The sequence below is a fragment of the Eubalaena glacialis genome, chromosome 20, assembly GCF_028564815.1.
Source record: "Eubalaena glacialis isolate mEubGla1 chromosome 20, mEubGla1.1.hap2.+ XY, whole genome shotgun sequence".
Lineage (NCBI taxonomy): Eukaryota > Metazoa > Chordata > Mammalia > Artiodactyla > Balaenidae > Eubalaena > Eubalaena glacialis.
The window spans coordinates 3,800,622-3,823,994 of NC_083735.1; the positions used below are offsets into that span (position 1 = coordinate 3,800,622).

At 35.4% G+C, this 23,373-nt stretch overlaps 1 long non-coding RNA gene across 1 annotated transcript in view; it reads left to right on the plus strand.

Moving 5' to 3' along the window:
* Positions 1 to 23,373, plus strand: part of LOC133081247 (uncharacterized) — a 256,157-nt gene that overhangs the window by 103,496 nt on the left and 129,288 nt on the right. The window lies entirely within an intron of this gene.

The following is a 23,373-nucleotide window of genomic DNA, read 5'->3' on the forward strand; positions in this document are numbered from 1 at the left end:
CAGAGAGATGATACTTTGGATTTGAGTATGTCATATGTCTAACTCAATTTTCTGGGAAATATTGACTGTGTGTTATTCCTACCTTAGGCTGTAAATTTAGAATCAAACCCTTTTGTGTGAATGACTCCATTGTAACCTACTTATGATTCTCCCCACCTCAGCTTCTAATTGGCTTCACTCTTTGAATCTATTAATGTTTCAAATAAATGTCAGTGAGCTATCTTTAACAAATCAAATATTGCCTTCCTCATTTTCCTGGGACTCCTCATTTATTCTAAAAACAAAATTCATACTCCTTATTGCTTTCAGCCTTGCTTATGTTCCCAACCTTATTTCTCAATTATCTCCCTTTTGAAGTTCAAGCTCTAGAGTCACTGATGTGCCCTTAACCCCTAACCTCAGGTGATCTTTCAGGATCTGGTATTTTCACATCCTTGCCTGTGATACTCTACACTGAGAGTCTTCCTGACAAAATACTACTCAGATTTTCACTCAAATATCTGCTTCTTTTCTCTGCTGCCTACTTGTACCCTCCTCCTCTAGGAAGATGGAGGGGCTCCTTCTCTTGTATTCCCAAACTGTTAGTACATGCCTCTACTATAATATATAGTTTATACTGTCATTCTTGGAATGTTTTTCTCCTCTGTAGTCTATTAGTTTTCCTTTTAAAAAAGACTTTATTTTTTTCTAGCAATTTTAAGTTCTCAGGAAAATGGAAGGGCAGGTACAGAGATTTCCCCTGCCTCCACACATGGGTAGCCTCCTGCCTTATCAACATCCTCTACCAGAGTGGTGCATTTGTTACAAACTAATGAAACTACATTGACACATTATTACCACCCAGAGTCCATAGGTTCCCTAGGGTTCACTCTTGGTGGTGTACATTCTGTAAATTGGGACGAATGTGTAATGACATGTACCCACCATTGTTCACTGCTCTAAAAATCCTCTGTGCTCTACCTATTCAGCCTTCCTCCCTCAACCCCTGGCAACCACGGCTCTTTCCAGTCTATATAGTTTTGTGTTGGTTTTATTTTGATGACAAATACTTATCTTTTCATATCCTTGCATTTCTGTCATCAAGCTCAATGCCTGGCATATATATATATAATATATATTGATCTATCCACAGATATTGATATTCGGGAAAGAACACAGTTTCTCCTGTGGTAAGTTGAGTACAAAATTTGCACCTAACCTATGCTTGATATGATTAGTCGAACAGCTTATAAGAAAACAGGTACAAGAAAAGAATATGTTTTTAAAGGAACTGTGAAGGGAGTAGAAACAGCATACAGAGAGAAAAAAGATAGGAGCAGAGTTAGAAGGAAAGAGAAAGAGAGAATGCAGACAGAGAGAAAATAGCTTACGTTGGTCAAGGATAAAGCTGGATAATTTTACATCTCAACAACCATACCACCACCACTTCCCCAAAAGAGTATGCCTCTGCCTTCTGAAAGCTTTATAAACTGATAGATTCCCATTGTAATAGATTTATTTTACACGCGTGGTGAATAACAAAAATATAGAATGCATTTATTTCTTCATGAGGACATTAAATATTTTAATACTCTGTAAGCAAATAATCTTTTGATTTGTGATATTATTTAGGGGAATTATGCATAATTCAGCTCATGTTGATATAAACAATAATAATTGATGCTTTATAAGGTATTATATAGTATAAAAAACACTTCAGTATACACTCCGTACGTTAGTCCTAGTAAGATCGTTAAGAGTCTATCTTTTCCAGACAAAGAAATGGGCACAGGAGAAGCTGATTGATTGATCAGCAGAAGCGCCACACCTAGATCAGGTCAACACTTCCCAGGTCAATTCCATGGCATCACCTCTTGCCATAAAGTCATCTCATTCAAACATCTTCACCAGCTGGTTCAAATAAAGTTGGCATATATGTAACTCATTTCTTATTCAGAATTCCCCAACACTTGTAACCTGAGAGTGGATTCTCAGAAGAAGTCATTGCATGAATTTGTTGTGTAAAAGCTGACACTTTAAATTGAGAGTATATGTGTTGCCACTTTTAATTGACAAATTGACCTCCAAGAAGATTGCATTCAAGTTCATAGTGTCAGTTATTATCTCTGTGAGAACAAACACTTAAAGCCAGTGAAAATTTTCAATTTTTGATATTTATAATTTATTTTCATGGGATTCAGTGTTATTTTGAAATACCAGTTTGCCTGAAACAATTTTATAAAAGATAGGAATGCTTTTCTGAAATAATACTTTGATAAACTTTTGCTACAGAAAGTTAATTTTTCTAAAGTTCTAAATTTTAGCACATATATGTTAGTTTAAATTAAATGTGAAAGTAAACACTTATAATTGGCTAACTTCACTGACTTTGTAAGGAACATTTAGGGAAATATATTTTGTATTATTTTTAGTTGTTTAGTAGCAGCATGAGGTCACTGCACTTATAGTAGGTAATTAGATAGAAGGTTCAAAAACATATTATCCAAATATCACATTTTCCATTTTAATTAAATTATACTTGCAGACACGGCAGGTATAGGTACCCAAATTAAGTTAAATTGTCCTATAATTTTGTAATCATCTTGGCTCTAATCCTTCATGGCAAAACAAAAACAAAAACAAAAACTTTGTCTACAATAGTATATTTGTATGTATATAAATATATTTTCTTTCTCTTTTGCACCCTCTCTACTGCAAACAAAATATTCCAAACGAGGAAAGTAGAAGGTGCTAAAATATATGGCATCATTTAAACTCAAAATCTCTCCTTAGTGTGTCCCAGAGTACAGCACTGGGGTCATTTGCATCAAAATCATGTGGGGAATTTGTTATAATTTCAGACTTCTTGACCCTACCACAAATTTGAATCATAATCTCTAGGTATGGAATCCAAGTATTTATATTTTTAGCAAAATGCTAAAACTTGACAACCAATGCTATAGCATATTAATTTAATATCAAGCAATTTATCTCCAATACTTTCTATCTCACCTAGAGAAGGTACAGTAGCTATAAATGTAGCTGGACAGATGGAGAGGTAAATAGGGATAAATTGATACTCTTTTACTTAGCAGAGCAAGACATGGAAGACTGGGAATTTCTGGTTTCTATTTATACAAAACGCATGTTGAAATTGCATAAGTAAGTAATGCTTATGTGAGAAGGACACTGTTAGGAGAACTCAGACCACTAGAAAAGGGTGGGTTTTGTGAAACCAAAATAGAACATTAGTGAAGCAAGTAGCTTCTTCACCACTCTGAGCTTGTTCCATCATCTTTAAAAGAGCGGCAGGGGTGGTGTCTCAGGGCTCCACAGACTTGAGAAGTGAGACGACGTGACTGGGAGTGCCCGATATAGAATATATAGTCTCTCTCTCTCTGTCTCTCTCTCTCTCTCGCTCTCTCTCTCTCGCTCCTTCGCTGTCTCTGTCACTCCTCTCCCACCCCCAGCATGAGTGTATGTATTCTATAATATGGTGCATGTACATTAACATTTTGTAACAGTAATTTCAGTAGGTGTAAAACAATAGTGCCCATACTTTTTGGGGGTGTAAAAGATAAGCATTTGTACGTCAGTTTATTAAAGAAAGAAATCTGTTTTTTCTTTAACCCAATGTAATATTTAACACTAAGCATTATTCTATCGTTTCCTTAATTATTTATATATAATTTGTCTTAAATTTAAGAAAATAAATTACTAGCATGCACAACAGTATCTGATTTTACTGTTAAACTTTTGAATATTAAAACTTTCAATAAGTTTATTTTGGCTTCTTATTTCACTGACATTTTAAGCTTATTCATTATTAAATGTGTTTTGTCACATTACATCTCTTAACGTGGTTTTTCTTCAAACAAGATGTTTCAAAATTAAAATGAGTCAGAGAACATCACTGTGACCCAAGAAATACCTCTCAGCCAACTTAAATTGGAAACCATGTTTTGCACCATGGCATTGTCGTCTCTTGGTTTCAGATACATAAGGACTTATGTGTGAAGAAGAACCTACTGTTCTCCCCTCCTCACTGATATTTTCTTTTTCTCTTTCTCGGCTGAGACAAGTGACATAGGCAAATACCTGCCAGAATAGTCATCTACTGCTTTTCCCCCATCTGGCTGATATGGCTATTAGGATGCCAGATCACACAGTTAATATCAGATGGTGCGAAGAACAGAGCACCTTCACTGAATCTGGCATCTAAAATGAGAAATGAACTCTTGGATTACCCAAGGAAGCTCAACGTTGCCGTTAAATGCTGGAATATTCAATTCTTCTTCTTACAGACTCTTTACTTTTCTAGTCTCTCTCTGTTCTCTTCAGTTAAACCTGACGAATGTCAGACCTTTATGGTCCATTACCTGTATGTAGTAGAAATCAAAGAAGTTGAATATAGGCACCCTAATTTGCTTTTTATTGAATGTTTAATTAAACAGGATTGCTTGGTTGGAGAGGGAGGGGAGCATTGTTTGACCTCATTAAATGAAAACTTCAGAAATCTTTATGTGATGTTACCTTCCCCCAAAGTCCCACCTCATCTTCATGATTTCATAACTAGTGACTGCTTCTCTTCCATCATTGTTGTTTCTTTCTCATCCTGCATCAAAAAAGACTGCTAAGAAAGAAAGGCCACTTCAGATTCAGAGCCTTCCTCATAGTAAAAGATCACCATAAAACTGAAATATGGGGAAAAAAGACTACTCATTAGCCTCAAAAAAAGGACAGGGAAAGAGGATAAACTCATCTGTTATATCTTTCATTCTCTTAGCATCACCCTTAGAGAATAATATCTTGCTTTTTGCATCTCAGTGGTTTTTTTTTTTCATTTTCATCTATTCCTGTATCTGTGTCTTTGTCTGTGTCTATGCCTCTGTCTATCTATCTATCTATCCATCCATCCGTCTTGGAGAGAGTTCTTCAGGAACCTCTGGGCTAAATTGTTTTCATCCACCGACTCCAAAGAATATCTGAATTTATTTTATTTTACTTTTATTTATTCCTATTTTATTGTTTTTGATGCTACTGTAAATTGGATTGGTTTTTTTTTTTCAGATAGACTAGATTTTATTTTTTAAATTAAAAGGAATGTATACAATTTTTAAAGGTTACTTTCCATTTACAGTTATTACAAAGTATTGGCTATTTTCCCTGTGTGGTACAATATATCCTTGAGCCGATCTTACACCCAATAGTTTGTGCCTCCCTCCCCTGCCCCTTGTTCCAGGTGCCCCACTTTTAAAATCTGTGAAACTCTGTTTGGCCCTTCAGCCATCTCCTCCAGAACCAGCAAACCACCCTAAGTAAAAGTCTGTCCCTAAATTAAGCTTGTATCCCAGGTCATCACTCTATTTTAACTTATTAATTTCTAACTATTTTCTAGCTCTTTCATGCAGATGGATTTTATACTTGTGCAGATTTTTTGCTTTCTTTCAGCTGGAGGGTAGGTCTGGATAATTTAGTTAACAATAAGCAGAGGTTTCAAAATGGTCTTTTTTCTCTCAACTTCTTTGCAGAAGTAATTTTTTTTATTGGATTCATGATGCTTCCTTCTTACTCATGCTAATTATGGGTGGTACTACTAAATGCATCTAAATTTTCAAACCTGATAGAGTGAATTACCCCTGACTCCTTCTGTAGGTAAAGTTCACATTTTAGTCCAATAAAAGTATAAAGATTCTGACTCCCCCGCTGGCACTATCATGGTTAGGAAAATTCTCCCTAAAATGGAAGAGAATGTATCTGTCTCCAAATTTATATGCTTTTAACCTTTGCGCTAATGCTTTTACCAAAACACAAGGGCTAATGACTGATTAACAGCTTGTAGTAAATTGGAATCTTTAAAAGAAAGAAGTGCACAAAATTATTTTAGAGGATAGGATAGATTTTCCTAGTTAGAAATGTCCTAGTTTTATTCAAAGGGAAACAAATTTTTTTTTTAATAGCAGGTACATTTATAGTGTTGGACGAACCACTGAACAAAATTAAAATGCCACCGTTTCTTGTGATGAGATGAGAGCTTGTTAAATTATGGAACCCTGTGGATATATTGTCATCAACAGTGTACAGGTGAATGTATCATTTCAAAAAGAGAATTTTGGACCAGAATTTTTTTTTTAGAAACAAGTGTTATTTTGTAGATATGTTGTGTGTATGTAAAAATAGATGTACATGATTATTTTGTACAATTTTTATATAATATGTTAGATTAAAATTGGCATTTATGTTTAAAGGTAGTTAAATCATAAACATTGAAAGATGGCATTAGAGGGAACCAATGAATAATTATGCTCTGTTCTGTGCTCAGGTATAGGCAGGATTGAGAGGTGACACAGGAGTCAGGCAGATGTAAACTCATACTTGTTTTATGGCTGGCTACAGTCTAGACTTGTCCACTTACTTTATCATGGTATACCTTGAATTTAACTTATACACCCCTCATGGTCACAGACAGTACGAAGATACTGAATAACTACAGCCCTCCACTGTAGAGCCTGCCCACGTATACGTACTGCAGAGAGCAGCGTGCTGTTTCAGGTAGAAGATCCTCATAAAGTGAGAGAATGGGGCCTAATCAACCATGCTCGGTGCTTCTGCCAGACTCACCAGCCATATATGTCACTGCCGGCACCAGGGGGAGAATTAGGAGGCTGAGGCAACAGAGAAGATTATTGTACTAGGGGACCTCCCTATAATTTTTATTATATTTTATCATAGTTACTATGCACAATTAATTGTTATAATTACCTTATATTATCATTGTACATAAGGCAACATGTAACTAGTGAAAAGATGCTCCCAACCAGGAACATTCTTCCCTTTCCACTAATCCTACTGCACTTAATCCCACGTCCAACAGCTTTTGCCTAAAAAGGTCCACTGAACTTTCTCTTCCAAACCATACCAATTCCTTCTTCAAAAGCTTTTAAGACAAAATACCCTTGTGATTACTTCATAGCCACCAGTATCCGTTCCCTCTCAAACTCTACTTTATTCTCTTTCCTTGTTTGCATGCTGTTTTCTTTGGCTACATTTCATTATCCTGCACTCCCTAAGGATATAGACTGAATCTTCTTTGTCTTCTGTTCTTCCTAACTGTGCTGAGTACAAGAGTGGATATTCAATATTTTTTAAGTTAAGGTTAAATGTAAGGAATGTCTCCTAGTAAATATTCTGGAGCGTATAAGTAATTTTAAGAGAGTAAGAGCCTCTCTCTCCACTGTTATTCCTCAGAAATTATGTAATTGTTGTCCGGTAAGAGTAACCAGGTAATACTTTTTTATTATTAGTGGTGAGTCTCCTGGCCTCTGCAAAGAGGTGCAGATCGATTTTCAGCTTATTTTAATCAATACCATGAACCTTATGAAGAAAGCTGCCCATTGTTACCACGAGCAAACAGAACCCAAAGGGTGTTCAACAGGCTGTCAGGGTCAAATGAAACTAACCACAGTCACAAATTACACAGAAACATGCTCTTTGTAAAGGAGTGTGATTGTACATGCAGGTGTGGGTGTCTGCATGTATATATTCAAACAAATTTTGATAAGCTTTAGACTGTGTACTGAATTCTTATTTGACTCTAACATGGCTCAGCAAAAATATTTATTGATATTTCAGAAAAATACATTTAAAACACCTTGTAAAAAAGTTATCCTGGGAGAAAATTATACTCAAATCAAACCATAATAATTTAGTGTTTTGGCCTTGGAAGGGTAATATTTGTGATAGGTGAATAGGGAATTTATTATTTTTCCAAAGCTGAACTATATTTTAAGAAATGTAATTACTCCATACATAAGAATTCAGAATACAACATCAACAGAGGGAAAAAAAGAAGAAGAAAAATGTACTTATTCTGCACTATAGCAAGCTTACCGAGGCCTTAAATGAATATATATTTATAAAATTGCTTCTGACAATTCACATGGTCTGATTATGTGGCAGGATGCTCTGACGAAGGATTTGATTACATGGTGCATTGAGCTGTGGCTGGTAAATAATAACCTTCCCTGTTCATGCTTCTACTTGTTATTGTTGGGAAAGAGGCAGAATATTGAGAATTAGTTACATCATAAACAAACCAATTACTGATTCAAGACCTAGGATGACATGACACTTATGTTATGCCACTGCATTTTATGAATGGATAATAAATTTTTCTAAAGAGGATGTTAATTTTGATTAGGTCAACTGTGCTTATAGTAACTGGTCCATGTCAAAGATTTCTTCCATCTGTGCTGAACGATTACATAGGCCTGTAAAGACGTTTCTTAGGTAGAGGTGAAAAAGTCATTAATCATGCTTTTCTGGGGCAAGAATTGCCTAAGACTCTGTATTCAAGTTCTGTGTAAGAGTTAAAATAAGTGATAATTTACATATTAGGGGATAATTTAAATATTAGGGGAAGAGTTTCAATTTGGGAGAGAAGAATTTCAGGAAAGCATATGGTTTAAGCTATAAAAATCGTAATTAATTTTAATGTAATTATTAAAAAACTAGTTTTCTTTATATTGCATTTCCTGTTAAGTAAATGTGCTTGGCACAAAAAGAGATGCCGTGGCAAACCCCACTGAACTCAATTATGGGATGTATATTATAAATAAGTGTGTACCTATATGTGTGTGTGTTTGTGTATATTTACAAATGATATGAGGAAAAATTATATATATATATATTCCAAAGAATCAAAAATATTGCTGTAGCAAGTAATTAATCTCAGAAATGCAAAGTACTCACAATGGGAGTAGTGATATTAGTAAATGTGAATTATGCATGTAAATTGTGAAGGTTGTATGCATTATAAAACAGATTGGGTAAAGTTTAAATTTGCTTGGCTTTATTCAGTTTATTTTTTGACTCGAAGTTTGTGATGTGTAGATATTTTATTTACATATGGCATAGTGTCTTACACCAGTAAAGGTGTTCAATAAATATTATTTGATTTTAACTATGAAATTTATAAATAATTCCACATCTTCTGACACAGATAAAAACTAATGATTTATGTGACTTTTAATAATGAAGATTAATATGATTTCTAACAGTATCTTTATTGTATGATTTTTACTGTTCTTATTGCATAGACGGATCATGGTAGAAATGTTGGATAAGCCAGTTGATCCAGTCTCATTCCAGTCTATCATGTGGAACTGCAGGGAAGATATAGACAACATTTCCTAGACCATCTTTAAGCTAGGAGTCCTGATACAGTGGCTGAATCACTGTTCCCATGTGGCAGCTGCAGCGTGGCTCTGGAGACAAGTGGTCTGGAGCACACTTCCTGGTTCCCAAATTGAAGCCAAGTTATTGTGTTCCTGAAACCAGAATTTTAAAAAGTTATTTTTTATCCCCAGAGTGTGGATAAAAAGTAGTCTTGTGTCCAGCAGTTGACACAATGGCTTTCTGACACAGTAGTCCCTTCTTATCTGAAGTTTCAGTGACCTGTGGTCAACTGCAGTCTGAAAATATTAAATGGAAAATTCCAAGAATAAACCACTCGTAAGTTTTAAACTGTGCACCATTCTGAGTAGCGTGATGAAATCTTGTGCCATCCCGCTTAGTCCTGCCTGGGAACTGAATCACCCCTTTGCTCAGCATATCCCACTCATTAGTCACTTAATAGCCGTCTCGGTTATGAGATGACTGTGGAAGTATAGCAGTGTGTGTGTTCCAGTGGCCTTTATTCTAATAATGTCCCCAAAGCGCAAGAGTAGTGATGCTGGCAATTCGGATATGCCAAAGAGGAGCCATAAAATGCTTCTTTTAAGTGAAAAGTTAAAAGTTCTCCACTTGATAAGGAAAGAAAAAAGTTGTGTGCTGAGGTTGCTAAGATCTACAGTAAGAACAAATCTTCTATTGGTGAAATTGTGAAGGAGAAAGGAAATTCGTGCTAGTTTTGGTGTCACTCTTCAAAATACAAAAGTTATGGCCAGTGCGTGAGAAGTGCTGAGTGAAGATGGAAAAGGCATGGTTTGCACAATAAGATATTTTGAGAGAGAGAGAGAGAGACCACATTCACATAACTTTTACTATAGTATATTGTAATTGTTCTATTTTATTAGTAGTAGTTGTTGTTAATCTCTTACTGTGCCTGATTTATAAATGAAGCTTCATCATAGGTATTTATGTATAGGAAAAACAGTATACGTAGGGTTTGGTACTGTCGATGGTTTCGGGCATCCACTAGGGGTCTGGGATGTGTCCACGGCAGCTAAGTGGAGACCACACTGCAGCAGAGGCAGCAGGTCTTCTGATGGGCAGGCTGTATGGTGATGCATGGGAAGGCGTTTACCAAGCCAAAACTAGCGCCCGCGTCTACAGCCTTCTCAACAATTTTGTAAGCACCTAAATTCCTAAATTTAATCGGTTAATGCTTGTAATACCTAAAATTATTTCTATCAATATTACCTACATACAAATCTTAATTGTTACACAGATTAAGTTACTGATAAAACCTTGTGTCATTTCCTTAATTTTATTATATATTATGTTGCTTAAGTTGAGCAGACTGGGACTTTGGAATAGTTATTAAAAATTTAAATGCTAGGATACCTATTTTGGAGGTTTTGATGAAATAAGAAGAGTATATTTTCTCTTTCAACCAATATATATTTATTCAGTGTGGGTCACGTGACACACACGGGAATAGATGCTGGGGATTTAACTGTAAACTAAACAGAGTTCCTACTCTCTAAAATACCAGTGTATATTACATGGAAAAGATAGATAAATACATAAATTAATATACAGTTTAGTAATGCAACAGCGAAAATCATGTGTGAAGTTAAAAAAAAAAGTGTTTTTTCTGACATGTCAGGCAAACTTCTATAAAATAGACACTTGGCAAGAGTTAGCCGGTCAAGTCCTATGGGGAGTGGAAGAAGGGCTCCAGCAGCACTCCCGGCTCTAAGAATCATTAAGCTGTTTTCCTGCAACAATAAACCATTTAGTGTTGCTCGACCATAAAATACAAAGGGATGAGAGGTTAAGTAGAGACTTAGCAGTCAAGCAGACCCCATCATGAATGACATTTTGTGGCTTTATAGCAATTTTCAACAAGACCCAGGAGAAAGGGTAAACACTGGCATGATTCAAACCAGGAAAAGCATGACCTTATGTTAATGTGAATAGTATTTTTTTCGGCATTTGTGAGGAGGCTAGGTCAAGGATATGAGATAACAACTAAATAGTTGTCGAAATAGAGTAGGCCAAAAAAGTGAGAGGTGTTTGAAGGTAATTTCCAACTCCATGTTGACTGGAACAGGAGCTAAAAGGAAAGAAGGCGTCTAAGATGGTTATCAAGTTCTGGCCCAAGTGAATAGATATATGTTGACAATACTAAGATTAAAAACAAAATAAAGAAAATATCGGTAAAAAGTAGATTGGGATTGCGTATGATGTTTCATATTTTATATGTTTGTATATTAACTTAGGTTATAGCCAAGTTTTGCCTGATACTCATCTTTTCTCTTCATTATGTTATTTTACACATCTTTCAACGGGTATTTTGTTGTTGTTGATCTTATACCTCTGAGGAGGAAACCGTTAATTCCCATGTAGATCACTAGAATGTGGATATGTAGGGTTATTGATTCTTTCCTTTCTTGTAAACCTAAAATTCTTTTCTGTAAAGGCATAGTATATTATACATTTCCATTCTTTTTGCTGACCTTTATGTTGCTGGAATGATTGTTTAAAAAAAGACAACCTAAAGTTGCTGGCATATCAATACTCTTTATCATTAAATATGTTTATATTTATTTTCCAAAAATGATCCCATTTTGGAGATATTTGAGATTAAAAATGTTATAATCACACAGTGTGTGTGTGTGTGTGTGTGTGTATGTCTGTGTCTCGTAGGTATCTCAAACTTTTCAAAGAGTTCCGTATTCTGACACACATATGCAAGCCAATCCATGTCTGCACATGTCCACACGCACACACATTTGTAGGCTCTGTATACTTTCAACTTCAATGCAAATTTGACTAGATTGCTAAATGGAACTTTTAGAGAAGGCTAAGGAATGAGAACTATTGAATTTTCTTTGTAGTAGCCTTTTACACTTTAAAATATTCATAATTATTGAGACAGTACCACTTCACAAGATTTATTATATGGAAACTATTATAAGTTGAAAAACATTTCTGTGTTATGTGGTTTTTGTATCACCATAATATGAAAAGTAGAAGCTACATTTAGGTTCATCAAAGGGAAATGGTTAAAAAAAAAAGTAAACTTTCATATAATAGAATATTACACAGTTCCTAAAAATAAGATTGTCAAGTAACTAATAATGTATTTATGATATGAACAATATGACATAGTAAAAATAAGTATTATAGAAAAATCACCTTTATAATACATTAACTTTTAAATTTCTTATTAGTGAAGTTATAGTTATATGCAGTTTTACTCCTGTATATTTTCAAAATAAAAATGAAATAATTTTATAAAAGCAAAGTGGAATTCTAGAAATTGTTCTTGAATTCACTAACTTTTGTATAAGCCTCATCTCTTTCATTGTATTTTATTATGATAATTAAACACAAACAAGCAAATAAATAATACTGGCAAAATTCCCTTGCTCCACCTTTTACTTGATGTGTCAAATCAAAGTATATACTGAAAAAGCCTTTTGAAATGTAGCACATTATTATTAGTTGGCAGAATTAGAAGCATCGGTGTCATTTATATATCACTGCTACAGTGAACCATATCATAGAAAGAACATATAAATTCTTCATATAAATTTTTCATGTAAAGAATCCTGAACTAGTGGTAGATAAACTTGGTTTCAACACAATATCACTTTGTTCATAAGAACTGTAGCCTTGAAACTTTAAAATATGACAGACTAATGTTTTTATGAGTAAATTTAATGTACTGAAAATAAAAATTAAGAAAAAATAAAAAGAATTATAGCCTTGAGCCAAGAACTTCATGTTGGTGGGAAAACATCAGTTTCCATATGTATAAATTGAAGGAAAAAAAAGTTAGTGCTTATTAATAAAGAAATATAAGTGTTTCTTAGAGGGAATCTCTGAAAGTTGGATAATATCTGATCCTATATGTTTTGCCTTGGGAAATATTCTTCTCATTCGTGGTGAAAGATGAAAGAGCCCTATCAAACATTTAGTGTTAGCTGAAGAGACCAATCGTTTTTTCTAAGTGATTTCTTCATCAAATTGGAAAATAAAGAACAAATAATAATTTTTGAGATAATTGAAGTATAGCTGTATTTAATAATATATATTTTATCTCCTAGTATGTTTATGCAAACCATGATATAATGACATAAAATAAAATTAGAGTTATTCCAAATTGTTAATTAATTATAGAAAAATACTTCTCTCTTTGGAATGGGTGACCAGGGCTGCCATTCATGGGGATGCAGGATGGTCAGTGCATAGCCAGCCCTACTCTATGCAGAGGAAATGGAGATATAGAATAACAAGGGCAAATTTAAAAATCACCTGGATAATTTTGACAATAAAACAAAATACGTACTTTTTTTTTTTTGCTTAATCATCTCAGATAAAATCTGGGGCTCTGCTACTTCTTGATTGTTTTAATAATCCATTTCACTTTTGACTGCTCTATGTAACTTGTAAATGTAATTCTTGAAAACAGACTTGAAGTACAGAACAAAAATTATAATGGTTTGCTTTTGGAGATTATCAGTCTTGCTCCTGGATGCACATGTGAAATAATTCTCATGATCTACTGGCTAGTAGTTTTTGCTACACTAAATTTTCTCTCTCATTAAGTTTTTATGTATACATATATGTACATTTTAATACTATATATTTATATCTCATTAAGTTTTAAGATAGATAGATAACAAGTCGTGTGTGTATGTGTATGTGTGTACCATCTAAAACCATAACGTTAAGACAAAAAAATGGGCATTTTGAAATAAGTTATATTGGGTGTTATATAAAAAAAAAATGTACGGAACACAAAAATAATATAAGACCTAAGGCAGGTTAATGGGAAAAATTTTACGAATCAGCTAGAACAGCGTCCTTTTCTCAGGAGGGCTCTGCTAATGAGATTGCTCTCGTATGATCTTATGTTTCCCTGGTAGGATATGTTATCACTTCACAACCAGTTGAGAATCCTGGTACTAAGATATTGTAGATGGACTCAGGTAAGGGAGTGTTCTTCCTCCTGCCATGTTACTGTATTAATTTCTTAAGCTCAGTTGTTCTTTCTGTAACTTATCTTAGGTCTTTTGTGTGCCACTGCTTCTTACTTTAAGTATATAAAAGGTATCGTGTTGACACCTATAAACGAATGTCTTATATATTGTATAACTTAAAAACCAAAGGAGGGCTTCCCTGGTGGCGCCGTGGTTAAGAATCCGCCTGCCAATGCAGGGGACATGGGTTCGATCCCTGGTCCGGGAAGATCCCACATGCTGCAGAGCAACTAAGCCCGTGCATCACAACTACTGAGCCTGCGCTCTAGAGCCCACGAACAGCAACTACTGAGCCCACACGCGATAACTACTGAAGCCCGCACGCGTAGAGTCCGTGCTCCGCAACAAGAGAAGCCACTGCAGTGAGAAACCCATGCATCGCAATGGAGAGTAGCCACCCCTCACCGCCACTAGAGAAAGCCCACATGCAGCAACGAAGATCCAACTCAGCCAAAAATAAATAAATAAATTTAAAAGACTTATTAAAAAAAAAAACAAAAACCAAAGGAAGTCACAGATATTACAATATACTTTAATATTTTATCAAGTAACCTTTGTGATTCCTTCTACTGGATACATATAAAATAAGTGCTTCTTCATCACATTCCTAAGTAAAAAGAAAAAATTAAGTAACTGTTCAGAAATGTTACTTCTAGATATTATTAGTTATATGGAAGATATAGATTACTAGTCTCATTATCTTTTGGAATTTATTATTATAATCATTATTATTATTGAGAATGAAGAAATACTATATACTGATTACACAGCATGACAGATAAAAATGTATTTATATATTACATGACTACCATTCCTAACAAGAAGACTCTCCAACAGATGTATAAAATTTTCAGATTTGATCTCTATTTTATGAAAATTATTCAGTGGAAATTATATTAAGGAGGAAATAATAATTATTTTGAAGGAAATGTTTCATATGAATAATTATCTAAAAATTACAAATGTGCAAATATTTGCAGAAAAATTAATTTACATGTTTTCCAGCTAAAATTCACAGAATGGATTACTCTATTCTAGTACATTTATAAATAACAAAATCAAAACCTAAATAATATCCAGATGCTGTAGGAATGAATTATTATTGAATGCAAAGAGTATTTTATATTTGTTTTCTTTTTTGGTAAATAAATTATGTAATATTCTTCATAAACAAAATTAGATTTATTTAGGATAAGAGTTCCATATGGGAGGAAAAAACACTATTTTCAAATTTGATTTTGGCTTTTATCTCAAAACAAGAATCAGATTCATTCCATTGAAGACTACAAAAAAAAACAGAAAAAAAAATCACTGAATGATTGGTTTTCCTATATTCCAGGTTTTTGACGCATCTTCTGTGCAAAATTTGGTTCCTCTCAGTAGTAGTGATCAAGTAACAAGGAGCTAGCCATAAGCAGCTTAGAGATAAGTGGAGGAAATGCAAATTTAAAGCAAACAAAAGAACATAATAAAATGTCATAATGGTTGCAACAGAATAAATCCTGAGTGTTACTCTAAACAAGAGATCTGAGAAAATGAGCAGTTAATGCCAAAGGACAGAAGCTCTGTTGGAGAATTTAAACAGGGTTATCTCAGAACGAACTTTGCAGGAAGAGACAAAGCACATGAACAAAGGCCTGGAAGAGTGTGAGAAGCTGACATCGCAGGAACCTGCAAGTGTTTTAGTATGTTACCCTGTAACCGGGAGGAAGCAATAATGAGCGATAATGGAAAAGGAAACATAGGTCAGATCATGAAGATGTGCACCACACTGAAGCATTTTGTCTTTTGCTGAGAGAAACTGGGTTCCATTGAATAGTTTTAAGCAAGGGAATGCGTGTTTCAAGTTTAGAACAGAGGTTGGTCAATTTTTTAAAAAGGACCAGATGGTAAAAAAATTTGTCTTTGCTTTACAATACTGTTTCTGTTAGAAACTACTCAATTCTAACACTGTAGCTCAAATGGAGCTATGAACAAAATATGATGTGTGAGGGCATGTAACTTACAAAACAGCAGTGTTGGATTTGACTCATGGGCTGTGGTTTGCCAACCCCTAGGTTAGAAAGATCAGTCTGGCCTCAGTGAGGATAGTGGCTGCTCCTGGGGACACAAACCAAGTAACTGTAGGCCGCAGAATGAAGCCTTTGGGAATGAAGAATTACAAAGTTATTTAGGTTATAAAATACAAAGAACGCAATACCAACTTAGATGTGAGGGTTACGGGAGAGACTAAATGTGGGATGGCTCCCAAATTGCTGGCACTGATGAACAGCTGCACGGTGGCAATGCTGTTGGGTGGGAGCAAGAGGAGATTCCGGAATGTGAGGGTGGATAGAAGTTAAATTTGTGTGCGTTGGGTCTTGGATGCCACTAGATATCCAGGGAAAACTTTCAAGTAAGCAGTGAAATGTGCGTCTGTCTAGAGAGAAAGATCTAATCTGGGCTTTAGCATGTAGGGGCTATCTGGTGACATAGAAGCAAATAAAATCACTCAGTGATAATATGTAGTGTGGGATGAGCTTAGGGTTTAGGACAATATCTTAGAAATGCTCACATTAATGTTATTAGCCAAGAAAACTGAATATGCAAAGGAAATGTAGGAGAAATTGCCAGAGAAATATGGCAGGTAAACAATTGTGTATTGAAAGTTAGAGATATTCCAGCTCCCAGGATGTAGAGAGCTCAAAGGAGCATCATTCCTACTCCAACAACAACAAAAAAGCTTACCAAACTTCTAGATCATGTATTTATTCAGATATAGAGAAATCCAAAGGTTTAAATTCTAAAGCAATACAGGGCACGTGGTGCCTTCAAGTAGTGAGGACAGGAGAGCAGACACTCATCTGAAATTGATGCAACTGGATATGGATAAAAAGAGTTCTTCCTGAGAAATTGACAAGTGAATAGTGAGTGCTGACTGGAAAGACAGTGTGAAAACCATGGGAACTGCAGGACTGGGGGAACCTTGCAGGTCTTCATGAATCCCACTGGGCACTCCCAGAAAATAATGGAAAAAGTACTAAGAAGTGCCCACTGGGGATGCTGCTGGAAAGGAGAACAGCAGCTTGTGAGAAAGACATGAACCTCTGCCTAGGTCCTTCCCTCCTTTTCCTACTATGGGGGAAAAGCCTTGATCTGTGAAGGAGAGGGCAACAAACACTGTTGTTTTTATTACACTGGTAAAAACATAAGGCAGCTGCAGGAAGAGCACAGGAAAGAAAAATATTTCTCTGAGCTCACAGCCACATGGAGGGGGGAAGGGGTCAGGAAATCCAGGAGGCCAGACCCCCAAGACCTAGGAACATTATACCTGTCTGAGACTAAGGTGGCTTTTCAAAACAAAGAGGCATACACCGCACAACCCCTCATCAACAAGCCAGTAAGATGGAATAATAAGACAGCAGACAATTCGTTGGGAAGGGACAGAGGAGGAGAAAGAGGACACGAAGATATCCTCTGATGCATAGCACAAAAATCTCAAAGTCAAAATTGAGCGGACGGGCTCTGGGAAATCAACTCTCATCCGAATTTCAAGGGGTCTCTATAAGAATTTAAGTCTGAAGGGCAAATATGTATAAAGACAGCAATCATATATCTCGGCCCCAGCCCAAATCTGTATAGATTAGCTCAACCCCCGACACTGAAGGTCTAGCAGGAAAAAAAGGTGTGACCACTTCTGATACAAATATTTATCCCAGATACAAATATTTATATAAATATGAATATATACAAGATATATATTGTAAAACTTATTTAGATAAACCACTATCTTTAAAAGAAGGTATAACTAATACATCAATGGAGGAGATAAAATGGAATCAGATAGAAGACAGCTAGTGAGTTGGTAAATTATAATCCAGCATATCACCTTCAATGTGAATAATTTTACACACCAGTTAAAGGAGATTGCCAGATTGAATAAAATAGTAAATCCAAATATATGTTGCCTACAAGAAAATCACTTTAAATATAAAGAAAATATTATCCAATCACATTTATGACATATGACTTGAATTCAGATTTTACAAAGAACTTTTAAGACAATAAAGAAACAAATAAAAAAAAGTGACCAAAAATGAAAAGCAATTGGAACTCTCCTATAGCACTGATAAGAATAAGAGCAGTTTTGGAAATCAGTTGACCAATTTCTTATCTATTCATTAATGCTCCTAATACATGGCCAAGCAATCTATCTGCTATCCTACTGCTAGGTATCAATGCAAGAGATAAGAAAACTTTATAGTTACACAGAATCTTAATGTGAATGTTTTATTCTATTCATAATTATAAAATAATGTGCATATGTCCTTCAATTGGAATATTAATAAGCAACTATGATACACCAGTAAAAAGGAATGTTAGTACTTAGCGACTGAAAGGAATAAACTGTTGATTCTTGCAAAAACATTAGTGAAACTTAAGTGCAGTTTTCTGAGGGAAAGAATCCAGTACCCAAAGGTTACATATTGCATGATTCCATTTATGTTATCATCTGCAAAGAAATTAGATCAGTGGCTGCTAAAGGGGTGGGGTGCATTTATTTATACAGGTGTAGCCTGAGGGTGTATTTGTGCTGATGAAACGGTTCTGTAAGAAATTGTGATGGTGGACACATGACTCCACATATTCATAAAACTGCACACAAGAAAGTAAATGTTATAACCACCTTCCGAGCTCACCCAAAATTTGGTGTAGATGTGAAGACAGATGACTCCACGTGTACATACCAAGAGGGCTTGGAAAGGTTTATTACTTACATATTCGAAGTCTCTAGGGAGAGCAGGGAAGTCCTCTCAAGGAGCTTTGAAATGCCTTGAGACAGCAAGGAAAACAATCAAGCCTGGGATTTTATTGGAGACGGCTCATTCTCCTCACCAAGGGATAATTAGAAAAAGAATAAACTGGTCATTAATTATTTTAAAAAAGGAAAATGAACCCTTGCAATCAGGGAGTCAGAGGTTTTTGCAGTAGAACATTTGGAAATATAAAGGAGGAAACATCTAAGAAACCTTCAGCACACCCATGCATTCCCCTATCCAGATGACACATCTAATGAGCAACTGAGTTGAACTATACGTAAAATAAAAATTTCTGGTCATATGTCATCATGGGTAGACTAATAATGTAGCCCTAGTATTTGGGCTGGTTAAAGGAAAACATTTTTTTCACCAGCAAAATTACTCTGAATCTCTGGGACCATAGCTAGAAGCAGGATTCTGGAAGAGATACTCAATGGCTTCCAGACAGGTAATTAAAAAGAAAAAAAGGAATAGTACACTTTTCAAAGGAAAATTAGAATGTCTTTTGTATGCATTTTATCTGGAACAAATTTAAATGAATTTAACATTATCTCCTTGAGAATAAATAGGAGTTACAAAGTGTTTTCAGTTAAATCTAGGAAAGTGATTGACAGATGGATTCAGCAGCCATTCGTACAGATTTAACCGGCATAAGTTGCCACTGTATTGTAAGATGCTTCTGAGCTGCTCTTAAGAACGTGTGCCCACTACAGTTCTCCCTGGTCCATCTTCATGATTCAAGTGAATCGTGTACTTTTTTACACCAAGGACTAAAAAGGGAAAGATAGTAGCTGATGAGTACATGAACACATTGGAAAAGATAAGCTTGGAGCCAAGCCTGCCTACCTCCAGGACAGAATAATTTGCCCCATACATTCATGTTTCTCATTAAGAGAGAGGTGGCTTTGAGATAAAAGAACATTAGTAGCTCTATGTTTTAGTAGATAAAATGAGTAGTTCTGTTGAACCTTGATTCAGCTATATGAGTCGCTCCTTGCTTTTCCAATTCTAAAGAGGCCTAGCAGAGAAGATCGGATCCTATGGTATTGTCCTAACAGGATGGAAGTAACTCCAACTGAGATAGCTTCATTCTGTGATCAGAGATGACACACTTCATAGTGCCATCCCCACCACATGTACACACATGAGTTCACGCCTGCACACTGGAGAGAATTCAGTTTCGATTCAGCTACAGGCAAAGGAGAGGGGAATCTAACTTTCCCTGGAGTAATAATTTATCTTGTTTAGGGGCACAGTCTTAATAAGTCATATTACACGGCTGGGCCATACTACCAAACAAAACGGTTTATTTGATTCAGAATATGTTTTAATATTTACGCATTATTTAAACTAAACATTATTTGTGGCATGGATTTTCTCTTTTCCAAAGGGCAAAAAATGATCTGCAGGAAAAGATTCTAACAAACAGCCTAAACGTGTTTTAATTTTTAATCCAAAAGCCCAAGGTAGCTAATCACCAAAATAGCTTGGAGATTTTTCTCTATAAAAACATATTTGATATTTATTTCAGTGTATCTAAAAATCATTATAAAGGCTCTCAAGGATCCTTCTCAAACCTAACCTTCCTCCCCGCACCCGCTCCCCAAAACCTAACTGTCTGTACTTAGGGAAAGAGTAATATGAAGTCTTTATTGTAGAAAGATTATGGGAAAGATTCATTATCTAAATATTATGTCATACAAGCATGCTCTGAAAATACAAGATGACAAGAAGTTCAGATTTATCCTCAATATAAGAGAATTACCTATGTAATTCTGGCAGAAAAATAATTTCTAAACTATTACATCTAAAACAGCAATGTACAAGTAAATGAGGGATCTCCTCACACCTAATTTCCTCTGGAGCCTCATTGCTGCTCATAGACTAGTATGTGACTTTCAGAATTAAGGTAAAACAGAGTCTCACTCTGTTTGCAAACACTGTTTATTTATTCACATAACAGAACTGGTGCCTGCCAGCTTGAAATTGTGCGATCTTTTTTTAGTTGGATCAACTGATTCACTCTAACTGAAGGTTGTTTCCCCCTGATGCTGAGTAAATTGTTCTTGGTTTCACTGGGGTCTGTACTGTGGCTACCGCACATCGACAGCTTTATCCACGGCCATTTTTTTAAAAACCGTAGCCATGGCTTCTTGGGCTCAAGAGAGAGACCTCATGACTGGAAGAAACTTAGGATATTTCATGGATCACAAGTCATTCGGCATTCTCTGTGCCATGCTCAGTTTATATCCTGGCTCAAAGAAGGAGAATGTCATATAAAATTTATAGGCTCCAGCATTACAGTATTTCCTACTTGTTCTCCAGTTACAACGGAGGCACCAGGAGAGTTTTCTGCTGCGATTTTATCCGTGGGATTTGTTCTCATCTTTTCATATCCTAAGACTTACAACGCTATCAATATACTCAGCATTAACTATCCAGATATCCTCACTGACATTTTATGTGTCAATGAGGATTCAGAGTTCCCATAAGAGGAATTTGAAAATAAAGTTTTCTAAATTAGTGAATTGTGTTAAAACAAACACACACAACCTAAGACTAAGAACAATTGAAAAATCTTTAGGCAAAATCATCTCCATTCAAGGGTGTTCTGTTTTGAGGAGATGTCAGATTCCTAGCAGAGAATGAGGGAAGTAGAGGATTATAATTTTATTTGAATTACAAGCCCCTCTATGATTAATATTAATGCCAATAACCTCTGCAACTAAAACATATAAATACCCCTAAACAGCTACAAGGTGGCAAAGTTAGGCAGGGACTAGAAGGCACTCTTCCTTCTCTGCCTTCTCTTCTGTTAAAACATTTTAATGCATTGCCCAGTGCCTTTCCGTTTGAAATGTTTCCTCTGGCGCTCCACCCAGATGCCCTGCCTTGGCTGACCCAACGGGCTCATGTTTCGGTTGTGATTCTCAGAACACCAGGCCCTACTGAAATATCTCACTTTAGATCTGCCCTCCTTCATTATAGCTGTGCTGGATTCTTCAATTCTATGATCTCTATACTTCTATTATTCATCTTCAGTCTTAAAGAAAAGTTTGTATTTCATTTTCTCGGAATCTTCTAATCCCAAATTTCTTTTTCAGTTGTGAGTGGAGTCTATCCCAGGATATTCTCCCTAGGTTTTCTGAAAACGCTAAGGAGGCATGTGAAGGGAGAACTCCTAGAAAAAGAGAGAGGTTTTATGGAAATGCCTAAGTGACAGTTCTCTTTACTTTACCTAGCAAATAAAAGATACACATACATACCTTTGATTACCTAATAACGGAAACCTTTGTATAATTAGAAGTTTCCTAGGAAGCCAACCAAAAAAAGCAATTTATTCCACAATAACTAAATTTTATTTGCATATATTGACATGTTGGTTCAAAATACCAAAAGTGATATTTCCTTGTTACCTTTAACAAAAGAGAGAAAAGGAGCACAGAGAGGCTTACACAATAAAACAAACTGCAAATAACACATTCAAGGGAGATTATTTTATAGGTTTGTTACTGTAGTCAGTATATATGATGGTACCTTGTATATTTTAATTTAAATGTAACTTTATGATATCACAATTACTGTTAGAGTCACCTTGTTTCTGTAATTTCAATAATTCATTTTATATTAATTTCAGTGAGGAATACATTTCCAATATTCATCAGATTTCTGTTTGCATTATTCATTAAGTAATAAAATGACAACCTTTATAGATGCAAACTCGCCTTCATCCAGTGGGTGCTGAGAGAGCAAAAGGAAAATGAAAGAGCTCCAGAAATGGTGCAGATGTTGGCTTGACTAGAATGTTAATACGTTAGTGCTTCCAAATGCTACTTTGTCTGAAAGAAGAAAATGGTGCTTGTGTTTCAAGAGGCTGAAACATAATATGCCATATACAGCTGGCTGAAGGGAGAAAGGGAGTGAAAAATTATGATTAGGAGAGTTTAGATAGGAATACAAATTGCCTACTATGGAGAGATATTGCAGTTCTTCTGGTATTTGATTTTCAGTTGGGATACTTTGGGAATGAATACTAAAGATCATTTTGGATAGTCTTCAGAATATCCCCACAATAACAAAACCAGGTAACATTTATCATTGACTGCTATCATCTGTTAGCAATAGAAAACTACACATCACCCTTTATTTCTGACTGACATATTAGAAACACAGCTAAGCACAGAACAGTTTAATCCAGATGAAGAAGACCATGGAAGGTTGCACCATGTCCAACTGAGCTGAGTTCATCGTTCTTCCAGTGTGTCCTCTGTAGCTGTGATCCTGGGAATAGACTCCAAAATTACGTATGCCAGAAGAAATCCTGAATTTTCCACTCAATAAATAAATGATATTTATTGATTTAACAAATTCTATTTAGT